Genomic DNA, 11,896 nt, shown 5'->3' with positions numbered 1-11,896 from the left:
GTGTGTGTATTTGTGTCTGTGTGTGTATTTGTGCCTGTGTGTGTATTTGTGTCTGTGTGTGTATTTGTGTCTCTGTGTATATTTGTGTCTGTGTGTGTATTTGTGTCTGTGTGTGTATTTGTGTCTGTGTGTGTATTTGTGTCTGTGTGTGTATTTGTGTATGTGTGTATTTGTTTCTGTGTGTGTATTTGTGTCTGTGTGTATCTGTGTCTGTGTGTGTATTTGTGTCTGTGTGTGTATTTGTGTCTGCGTGTGTATTTGTGTCTGTGTGTGTATTTGTGTATGTGTGTGTATTTGTGTCTGTGTGTGTATCTGTGTCTGTGTGTGTATTTGTGTCTGTGTGTGTATTTGTGTCTGTGTGTGTATTTGTGTCTGTGTGTGTATTTGTGTCTGCGTGTGTATTTGTGTCTGTGTGTGTATTTGTGTATGTGTGTGTATTTGTGTCTGTGTGTGTATCTGTGTCTGTGTGTGTATTTGTGTCTGTGTGTGTATTTGTGTATGTGTGTGTATTTGTGTATGTGTGTGTATTTGTGTCTGTGTGTGTATTTGTGCCTGTGTGTGTATTTGTATCTGTGTGTGTATTTGTGTCTGTGTGTGTATCTGTGTGTGTATTTGTGCCTGTGTGTGTATTTGTGTCTGTGTGTGTATCTGTGTCTGTGTGTGTATTTGTGTGTGTATTTGTATCTGTGTGTGTATTTGTGTCTGTGTGTGTATTTGTGTCTGTGTGTGTATCTGTGTCTGTGTGTGTATTTGTGTGTGTATTTGTGCCTGTGTGTGTATTTGTGTCTGTGTGTGTATCTGTGTCTGTGTGTGTATTTGTGTGTGTATTTGTGTCTGTGTGTGTATTTGTGTCTGTGTGTGTATTTGTGTCTGTGTGTGTATTTGTGTCTGTGTGTGTATTTGTGTCTGTGTGTGTATCTGTGTCTGTGTGTGTATTTGTGTGTGTATTTGTGTCTGTGTGTGTATTTGTGTCTGTGTGTGTATTTGTGTCTGTGTGTGTGTGCGACTGCGCAAAGTCGCGTCAAGGTGCGTGCGTGCGTGTATGTGGGGGGAGCGGTGGCGCAGCAATTAGCGCTACGCTTCACTACGAACCCGGCGACCCGAGTTCGATTCCCGCTCACGGCCAACCCCAGTGACGATTATCTGAACCGGTCCTGGGCCTCCCCTAGGTCGACTCAGCCTCAAGCGAGTAGCTGGTGCCGTGTGCTTTAAACATCCCCACCGGGGGAGACAAAGGCGGCCGGGTTTGTGGTGCCGTTCACCCACCCCCTCGTGGTGCCGTGCCGGCCTTCATAGGCGCTTGCTCGCCAACAGCACTTGCCCCAACAGTCCGCTAAGGCTATACGGGCCTGTGGGGGGAGGGACGGGGGATCTTTGCCTTTGTTTACTTGAACCCAGCGAACAAATCGCCCTAAATTCGGCGCATCTCGGGAGGAGCTCTGAAGCTAAGCACGAGTCTCGCCTGGGTGGTCCAGGGAGGGAGGCTTGCCAGGTGCTGTAGGTCAGTGCCCGATTGACCGAGTAGCACAAGTAGCTACATATGTAGCTACGGACCCCGCACTTTCAAGGGCCCCGCGCTGAATGCTTTCAAGCTATCGATTCCCGTTCAGTGATTCTTCTGCACTGGCTCTATAACTATAGTACTATACCGTCTTCAACTTTTACGATCGACTGGGTGTCTAAGATTATCGATTTGTTCGTATTAGCTGCCTGTATAACAAATTAAACAATACAATTACTTTGCTACGCAAGTAAAAAATTTGCATGTTTTAATATATCAATTTTTCTGGCCCCTTCATAACATATGCTTCAGGTCCTGCATTAGCTTTATCCGGCACCGGCTGTAGGTCTGATCGCTTTGACATCGCGGTTTGCTCCGGTGTCAGGGTCGCATTGTCCAAATAGGCACCAGTAAGGCGCCGTGCCTGGGCCCTACCGAAAACAGAAAATTGACAATTTCGTTTGTTTGCAAGTATGATATTAACAAATAACAAAAAGTCACCGAGATTTCTTCTTGAGTGAATATATTTACGGAGAGCAAAGTGTATACATAGAGAGACAGAGTCGTGTCAATCGTTTTTTTATTTGTTGTTCATAAGGTGAGAGAAATGAAACAACGGAGATGAAATGTTTCGAAATGTTTTCAATATTTCATTGCAAAATTACCAAATCACCATCGTCCAATGGTGTTGGTTGCCCCACAATCTCATTCTCAACAGGGAGGGAAGACAAAGACGACGTTGTTGTTGTCCTACGCGTGACACAAGCGGAGTGTCAGCAGCGGTAGTAGTAACAACCATGGGGCAGTACCAACTACAGAGAGTGGTCACTGAAGGCCGTGGCGGCCTTCGTAGGCGCTTCTCCTCGCTAACAGCACTTGCCCCAACAGTCTGTTAAAGCGGTGGTGGGGGAGCGGTGGTGCAGCGGTTAGCGCGCTACACTACGAACCACGTGGCCCGAGTTCCAATCCCGCCGACGGCCGCGAACATCGGTGGTGATTATCGGAACCAGGCCTGGGCATCTCCTAGGTGGACTCGGCCTCAAATGAGTACCTGATGTGGTGTGTAATCATCGGCACTGGGGAGACAAAGGCGGCCGGGCGTGGTGTTTGGCCGCCAACCCCCTCGCGTACCGTGCTGCTCACGAATGGCGCAAGCTATCAATTCCGGTTCAGTGATTTCTTCTGCACTTGCTCTATTACTATAGTACTATACCGCCTCCGACTTTTTGCGATCGACTGGGTGTTTAAGGATAGCGATCTGTCGTATTATCTGGCTGTGTAGCAAATTACAAAAACACAACAACTTTACTATGCAAGTTAATAAAATGTTCGTGTTTTAATATTTACGTTTTTTTAAAAATATGTATTTAGGGCCTCTTCATACCATTTGTTACAGGCCGCGCACGAGTTTAATCCGGCACTGGGATGTGCGATTTTTGCCCTCTTCATCTCTGGCGGTGTAAGTGTCTTCGAATATTCGTGGTGCTTTTTTGGCCTTGCGATGTTGGTGGACCTGGGCAGCGACATCGTCGTGGGTTTGTGGCAACGAACTCTTGCAAATGACGCCACGGGTGTTCGTTCTTTTAATAAGTGTCCGCTGTGAAACGTGGAGGGAGAGCGGGAAATTTTTTGTGCACGGTTCATGCACCCAGATAATTGGCATCATCATCATCATCGTCGTCGTAATCAGAACAGTATGATAATCGTCATCGTTATTATAATTATATATTGGTTTGTGCGCGTCAGTTTGTGTGGCTGGGTGTGTCTGTGTGTGTCTGTGTGTGTCTGTGTGTGGCTTTGTGTGTGTCTGTGTGTGGCTGTGTGTGGCTGTGTGTGTCTGTGTGTGGCTGTGTGTGTCTGTGTGTGTGTGGCTGCCTATGTATATACTCTTTGTGTGTCTGTGTGTGGCTGTGTGTGTCTGTGTGTGTCTGTGAGTGGAGGATCGACTCATCATCAAATGAGTACCTGGGTGCGTTGCTTAAACATCGCCACTGGGGAGACAAAGGCGGCCGGGCGTGGTTGCTGGCCACCCACCCCTCGTGTGCCGTGCCGACCTTCATAGGTGCTGCTCGCTAACAGCACTTGCCCCAACAGTCTGCTAAAGGCTATGCGGGGGTTCTTTGTCTTTGTGTGCGAGTTCGATTCCCGCTCACGGCCAAGCACCGGCAAGGGGTGTTATCTGAACCGGTCCAGGAGCCTCTCCCCTAGGTCGACTCAGCCATAAATGAGTACCTGGTGCGGTGTGCCGTGAAGATCATTGTTTTTGTGATAATTATGTTTCTAATTATTTTGATAAACACCCACCCCCCACCCCCTCGCCTTCACCCCCTCTCGCCCCCACCCCCACACCACCCCCACACCACCCCCACCCCCTTGAGTCGCTCGATTTGAGTTGTTGGGCAGAGGAGAGCCCCATGGAGAAAGAGAGAAGGGAGAGGGTTTGTTGTTTTATAAGTGAGTGAGTTTGTGTTATTTTTTTTTACGATTCCCAGTCCGCCTTTGTCTCTTTCTCTCTCGCGAAACGGTTACGTGGGTTAGGGGTGAACACGGTGCGTAGTGTTCACGCGTACAGGCGCGTGAACACGTGCGATTTAGTACAAAGATAAATATCCCCCCCCCCTCCCGTATAGCCTTAACAGACTGTTGGGGCAAGTGCCGTTAGCGAGCAGCACCTATGAAGGCCGGCACGGCACACGAGGGGGTGGGTGGGCCAGCACCACGCCCGGCCGCCTTTGTCTCCCCAGTGGCGATGTTTACTGCGACACACCACCAGATACTCATTTGAGGCTGAGTCGACCTAGGGAAGGCCCAGGACCGGTTCAGATAATCGTCAGCAGTGTTGGCCGTGAGCGGGAATCGAACCCGTGTCGCCAGGTTCGTAGCGCAGCGTAGCGCTAACCGCTGCACCACCGCTCCCCATCATTGTCCGCACACTCACCCGCACATACTCAGCTGTGTATACTCACGTAAGAAAGACAAAGACTCCCCCGTATAGCCTCAACAGACTGTTGGGGCAATTGCTGCTAGCGAGTAGCACCTGTGAACGGCACACGAGGCTATGTTGACACACAGCGCCAGGTACACACTCATTTAAGGCTGAGGCGACCTATAATATCCCACATCTACACATGCACACCACATGTACAATTAAATACGCCCGTACACACACACACACGGATACAATCACACGCGCATTTACACTAAAAATACATAAATAGACATAAATACACGCATGTCCATAATCTCAACTTGCACTCACATAAACGCACAAAGACAAAGATCCCCCGTGTAGCCTGAACAGACTGTTGGGGCAAGAGCTCTTAGCGAGCGGAACCTATGAAGGCCGGCACGGCACACGAGGGTGTGGGTGACCAGCACCACGCCCCGCCGCACCAGGTACTCATTTGAGGCTGAGTCGACCTAGGGGAGGCCCAGCACCGGTTCAAAGAATCGTCACCGATGTTGGCCGTGAGCCGGAACCGAAAACCGTGCCGCCGGGTTCGTAGCGCAGCGCGCTAACCGCTGCACCACCGCTCCCCCCACACACGCACAGCACATTCACACGTGTACACACACACCAGTACACACACACTATGTACACACACACACACTATGTACACACACACTATGTACACACACACACCAGTACACACACACACCAGTACACACACACACCAGTACACACACACACTATGTACACACACACACTATGTACACACACACTATGTACACACACACACCATGTACACACACACCAGTACACACACACACTATGTACACACACCAGTACACACACACACACCAGTACACACACACACTATGTACACACACACACACCATGTACACACACACACTATGTACTCACACCAGTACACACACACTATGTACTCACATCAGTACACACACACCAGTACACACACACACACTATGTACACACACACACACACCAGTACACACACACACTATGTACACACACGTACACACACACACCATGTACTCACACACACTATGTACACACACCAGTACACACACATGCGCGCATTACACACGTATTGATACCAGTCTTATCGCGTAATGCTTACAGATGATAAACATCGTATCATACTGCATAATGCACCGTTATAATCTACATTTTTTATGATTTTCTCACCTACTAATGAGTGGTCAGCTGACCGTCACATTGCGTCACAAAGCGCTGAGTGCGCGTCATGCCGCTTTAATAGGTGCTCGCTAACAGCACGTGCACTCACACTCTGTACTGCCGAACAGAAAACTTGTGCGTTTGGTGCTGTGTGACGAACTTGCAGGAGCGGTGGCGCAATGATTAGCGCGCCTGTGCCACCGACCCAACAAACCCCGAGTTCGATTCCCGCCCACGACCACGATCACATGGACAGCGAATATCTGAACAACGATCCTTGAATCTTCTTGGTTCTTTCGGTAAAGTCACGTAGAATGGAAATAATAAAATAATAAAAATAAAACATAATAAAATAATTCTCACGACGTTTCGGCCAAAACGCAAGCAGCCGTCCTCGTAACGAAACGTCGTGAGAATTATTTTATTATGTTTTATTTTTATTATTTTATTATTTCCATTCTAAGTGACTTTACCGAAAGAACCAAGGAGATTAATCCCTGCAGTCACGAAAGCTTTAAATCGAAATTTAACGATTCTTGAAGTTTAAAACGAAACTTTATTTTGTCAGGTAAGGCCCCGCTGAGTGATACGGATCTTTTTTTCAGACAACGAACTGGCCACAAATGATAGCTCCCGACAAAGCGGCTCATCATCGCCACGTGGACCTGTAGAGCAGACAGACACTTCTGAACGTGTGACGTTGGCTCTGAATGTGGAGGGGAAAACAGGAGGACCCGGAGAAAAAATCCACGGGAAGAGAGAGAGAGGCACGCAAACTCCAAATATACAGCAGCAGGCGACAAGGTCGGTATCGAACCCACGGCCTCCTGCACACCAGGCGAGGTAGTCAACATCTCACAGCCACCGTGATGATGGTGAGAGAGAGACACGCAAACTCCAAATATACAGCAGGCATAAGGCCGGGATCGAACCCACGACCTCCTGTATACCAGGCGAGGTAGTCAACATCTCCTAGCCACCGCGATGATGATGAGAGAGAGACTCAAACTCCAAATATACAGCAGCAGGCGTCAGGGTCGGGATCGAACCCACGGCCTTCTGTATACCAGGCGAGGTAGTCAACATCTCCTAGCCACCGCGACGCCTCCCTCTAGATTAAACTCAATCTTGAGTACCCGGTGCGATCATGTACAAACATCAGCAGTGGGGAGACAAAGGCGGCCGGCCGTATTCCTGTCCACCCCTCCCTTTCGCGCAACGTGTAAGCCAATTCCATCTGTGCTGCTGCTGCTGCTGCTACTCGCTAACAGCGACTTGCCCCGACAGCACTGCCAAGGCTACACGGGTGATCTTTACCTCTGGTGTGTTTATAGGCGGGCACAGCGAAACGCGTGGCTGTCTCCCCTTCCTGTAAATATTCCTTCAAACAGCGTCCTCTGTGCGGCAATTTCCACTGCTCACTCACGGCGCCCGGCACCCAAAATACCACCGCCTTTGCCTCCACGTGTGCCGAGAGGATAGTGGTTCAAGGCGCAGCCCCTGCAATTTCCACTGCTCACTCACGGCGCCCAGCACCCAAAATACCACCGCCTATGTCTCCACGTGTGCCTAGAGGATAGTGGTTCAAGGCGCAGCCCCTGCAATTTCCTACTGCTCACGAACAGCGCCCGGCACCCAAAATACCACCCCCTCCACCCCACCGCCTTTGCCTCCACGTGTGCCGAGAGGATAGTGGTTCAAGGCGCAGCCCCTGCAATTTCCTACTGCTCACGAACAGCGCCCGGCACCCAAAATACCACCGCCTTTGCCTCCACGTGTGCCTAGAGGATAGTGGTTCAAGGCGCAGCCCCTGCAATTTCCTACTGCTCACGAACAGCGCCCGGCACCCAAAATACCACCCCCTCCACCCCACCGCCTTTGTCTCCACGTGTGCCGAGAGGATAGTGGTTCAAGGCGCAGCTCCGGCAATTTCTACTGCTCGCAGCCCCTGCAATGGGCTGCTCGCTCCTCTGTCGGAGGAAGGGAAAAAAAGGGGGGCGGGGGGAGGGGCAGGGAGGGACGGGGGGAGGGGGTGGAGGCCTCCACAAAGGTCCCCCGTGTAGCCTTAACAGACTGTTAGGGCAAGTGCTGTTAGCGTGAGGCATCTATGAAGGCCGCCACGGCACACGAGGGGGTGGATGGGCCAGCAACCACGCCCGGCCGCCTTTGTCTCCCGAGTGGCGATGTTTACTACGCACCGCATCGGGTACTACATTTGAGGCTGAGTCGACCTAGGGCAAGGCCCGCGACCGGTTCGGGAGATAATCGTCACCGGTGTTGATGGCCGTGAGCGGGAATCGAACTCGGGTCGCCGGGGTTCGTAGCGCAGCGCGATAACCGCTGCACCGCCAAAGACAAAGCTCCCCCGTATAGCCTCACCAGACTGTTGGGGCAAGTGCTGTTAGCGAGTAGCACCTATCAAGAAAAGCGAATGGGGTGGATGGCCAGCACCACGCCGGGCCGCCTTTGTCTCCCCGGTAGCGATGTTTACACACCGTACCAGATGCTCCTTTAAGGCCGAGTCGACCTAGGGGAGGCCCAGGACCGGTTCAGATAATCGTCACCGGTGTTGGCCGTGAGCGGGAATCGAACTCGGGTCGCCAGGTTCGTAGCGCTGCGCCACGGCCCACAGTGCCATGCGGCGCTGCTCGATTTTATGGGAATGGTTTCTCTACATCAATCAATTGACCTCGGCAATTGACCTGTGACCTTGACATCGATCTCAATCACACCCGCCCCCTCCACCCCCCCGGTTTACAGACGGCTGACCGCGTGACCGCGTGCACGCGCCTGCAGCCGCCCTTGATGACGACGACGGTGACGATGGTGACGACGATGATGACGATGGTGGTGGTGATGACGATGGTGATGATGATGACGATGGTGATGATGATAACGATGATGATGATAATGATGACGACGGTGGTGGTGATGACGATGGTGATGATGATGACGATGGTGATGATGATAACGATGATGATAATGATGACGACGGTGGTGGTGATGACGATGGTGATGATGATGACGATGGTGATGATGATAACGATGATGATGATAATGATGACGACGGTGGTGGTGATGACGATGGTGATGATGATGACGATGGTGATGATGATAACGATGATGATGATAATGATGACGACGGTGGTGGTGATGACGATGGTGATGATGATGACGATGGTGATGATGATAACGATGATGATGATAATGATGACGACGGTGGTGGTGATGACGATGGTGATGATGATGACGATGGTGATGATGATAACGATGATGATGATAATGATGACGACGGTGGTGGTGATGACGATGGTGATGATGATGACGATGGTGATGATGATAACGATGATGATGATAATGATGACGACGGTGGTGGTGATGACGATGGTGATGATGATGACGATGGTGATGATGATAACGATGATGATGATAATGATGACGACGGTGGTGGTGATGACGATGGTGATGATGATGACGATGGTGATGATGATAACGATGATGATGATAATGATGACGACGGTGGTGGTGATGACGATGGTGATGATGATGACGATGGTGATGATGATAACGATGATGATGATAATGATGACGACGGTGGTGGTGATGACGATGGTGATGATGATGACGATGGTGATGATGATAACGATGATGATGATAATGATGACGACGGTGGTGGTGATGACGATGGTGATGATGTAGACGATGGTGACGATGATGACTACGGTGACGACGATGATGACGACGGTAACGATCATGACGATGTTGACGACGATGACGACGATGACGACGGTGATGGCGATGACGACGATGGTGACGACGGTGACGACGGGTGACTGACGCTGGCGGCGATGCCGATGCGACATGTTCGCTCCACTGCTGGATCGCGGGACGAGAGAGGCACTCGGAGCACATTCACCCGCCGTGGTGGTCATCTTTGGGCGACGACTTGCAGAGGCCCACGCGGGCAACACGAGGTGGCCGTGACGCACGTGGGGGGGGGTGGTCTGGGGGGGGCAGCAGAAACCTCCTCACGCCCCCCACCCCCTGCCCCGGTCAGAGGAGCTCACGGGGAACGACATCGCCGTTTCTATGTCGCGTCCGGTGACCATCGGAAACAAATTGGAGGGGGAATTATGAAGCTCCCCGCCCCCTCCTCCCTCCCTGCCCGGTGGCTCGCATCAGCGGCATCAGCGGCATCAATCGTCGTCTCCGTCATCATCGGTGAGGCACGCGGAGAGCCGAACTGTGGACGGGTTTCATCCGTGTTGGGGCTCATCGGCCCGGTCGAATCGCGTGCGCTCGCGGTTGCACGCGAATTGAATTCCTGGAGGGGGGGAGAAGAAGAAAAAAAACCGTCGGACTAACCGCGGAAAGGCTGCGCAGTGACGCTGGTCTGACTCATGCCGTCCAACAGACGGCTTCTTGTTGTTGTTGTTGTACAAAGGCAGTGGTCCCCCGTGTAGCCTTCAGCAGACTGTTGGGGCAAGTGCTGTCAGCGAGTGGCACCTATGAAGGCCCGCACGGAACACGAAGGGAGTGGGTGAGTGGGTGGGTGGGCCAGCATCACGCCCGGCCGCCTTTGTCTCCCCCAGTGGCGATGTTTACACATCGCACCAGGTACCCATTTGAGGCTGAGTCGAGCTAGGGGAGGCCCGGGACCGGTTCGGATAATCGTCACCGGTGAACTCGGGTCGCCGGTTTTGTTAGCGCAGCGCGCAGACCACTCGGCTGTGTGTGTGTGCGCTCTATAGACACGCGTAGACACAACTACAAAGATCCCCCCTGTAGCCGTCGCAGACTTTTGGGGCAAGTGCTGTTAGCGACCACCCATGAAGTCCGCACGTAGATAGACACACAAACATAGACAGACATAGACACAGACAGACATAGACACATAGACACACAAACATAGACACGCAAACACAGACAGACATCAAAGATCCCCCGTATAGCCTTAACAGACTGTAGGGGCAAGTGCTGTTAGCGAGCACCTATGAAGGCCGGAACGGTACACGAGGGGGTGGGTGGCCAGCACCACGCCCGACCGCCTTTGTCTCCCCAGTGGCGATGTTTACACACCGCACCAGGTACTCATTTAAGGCTGAGTCGACCTAGGGGAGGCCCAGGACCGGTTCAGATAATCGTCACTGGTGTTAGCCGTGAGCGGGAATCGAACCTGGGTCGCCAGGTTCATAGCGCAGCGCGCTAACCGCTACACTACCGCTCCCCACAACAGACAGACATAGACACACAGACACAGACACAAACACACAGACACACAAACATAGACACGCAAACCCAGACAGACATAGACACAGACACATAAACACAGACTCACAGACACAAACATAGACACGCAAACACAGACAGACATAGACACACAGACAGACACATAAACACAGACTCACAGACACAAACATAGACACGCAAACACAGACAGACATAGACACACAGACAGACACATAAACACAGACACAAACACAAACACACAAACATAGGCACATAGACACAAAAACATAGACACACAAACATAGTCACATAGACACGCAAACATAGACACACAGACAAAGACACACAGACACACAGACACGCAAACTTAAACACACAAACACAGACACACAGACACACAAACATAGGCACATAGACACACAGACATAGACACACACAGACTCACAAACACACAGAAACAGACACGCAAACACAGACACGCAAACACAGACACACAAACACAGACACGCAAACACAGACACGCAAACACAGACACACAAACACAGACACGCAAACACAGACACGCAAACACAGACACACAGACACACAGACACGCAAACTTAGACACACAAACACAGACACACAGACACACAAACATAGGCACATAGACACACAGACATAGACACACACAGACTCACAAACACACAGAAACAGACACGCAAACACAGACACGCAAACACAGACACACAAACACAGACACGCAAACACAGACACGCAAACACAGACACACAAACACAGACACGCAAACACAGACACGCAAACACAGACACACAGACACACAGACACGCAAACTTAGACACACAAACACAGACACACAGACACACAAACATAGGCACATAGACACACAGACATAGACACACACAGACTCACAAACACACAGAAACAGACACGCAAACACAGACACGCAAACGCAGACACGCAAACGCAGACACGCAAACGCAGACACGCAAACGCGCAAACGCAGACACGCAAACGCAGACACGCAA

Source organism: Lampetra planeri, chromosome 54 (genome assembly GCF_965212315.1).
Source record: "Lampetra planeri chromosome 54, kcLamPlan1.2.h2, whole genome shotgun sequence".
In the NCBI taxonomy this organism is placed as follows: domain Eukaryota; kingdom Metazoa; phylum Chordata; class Hyperoartia; order Petromyzontiformes; family Petromyzontidae; genus Lampetra; species Lampetra planeri.
The sequence above is the reverse complement of the archived record's forward strand: the minus strand, read 5'-3'. Positions refer to the sequence as shown.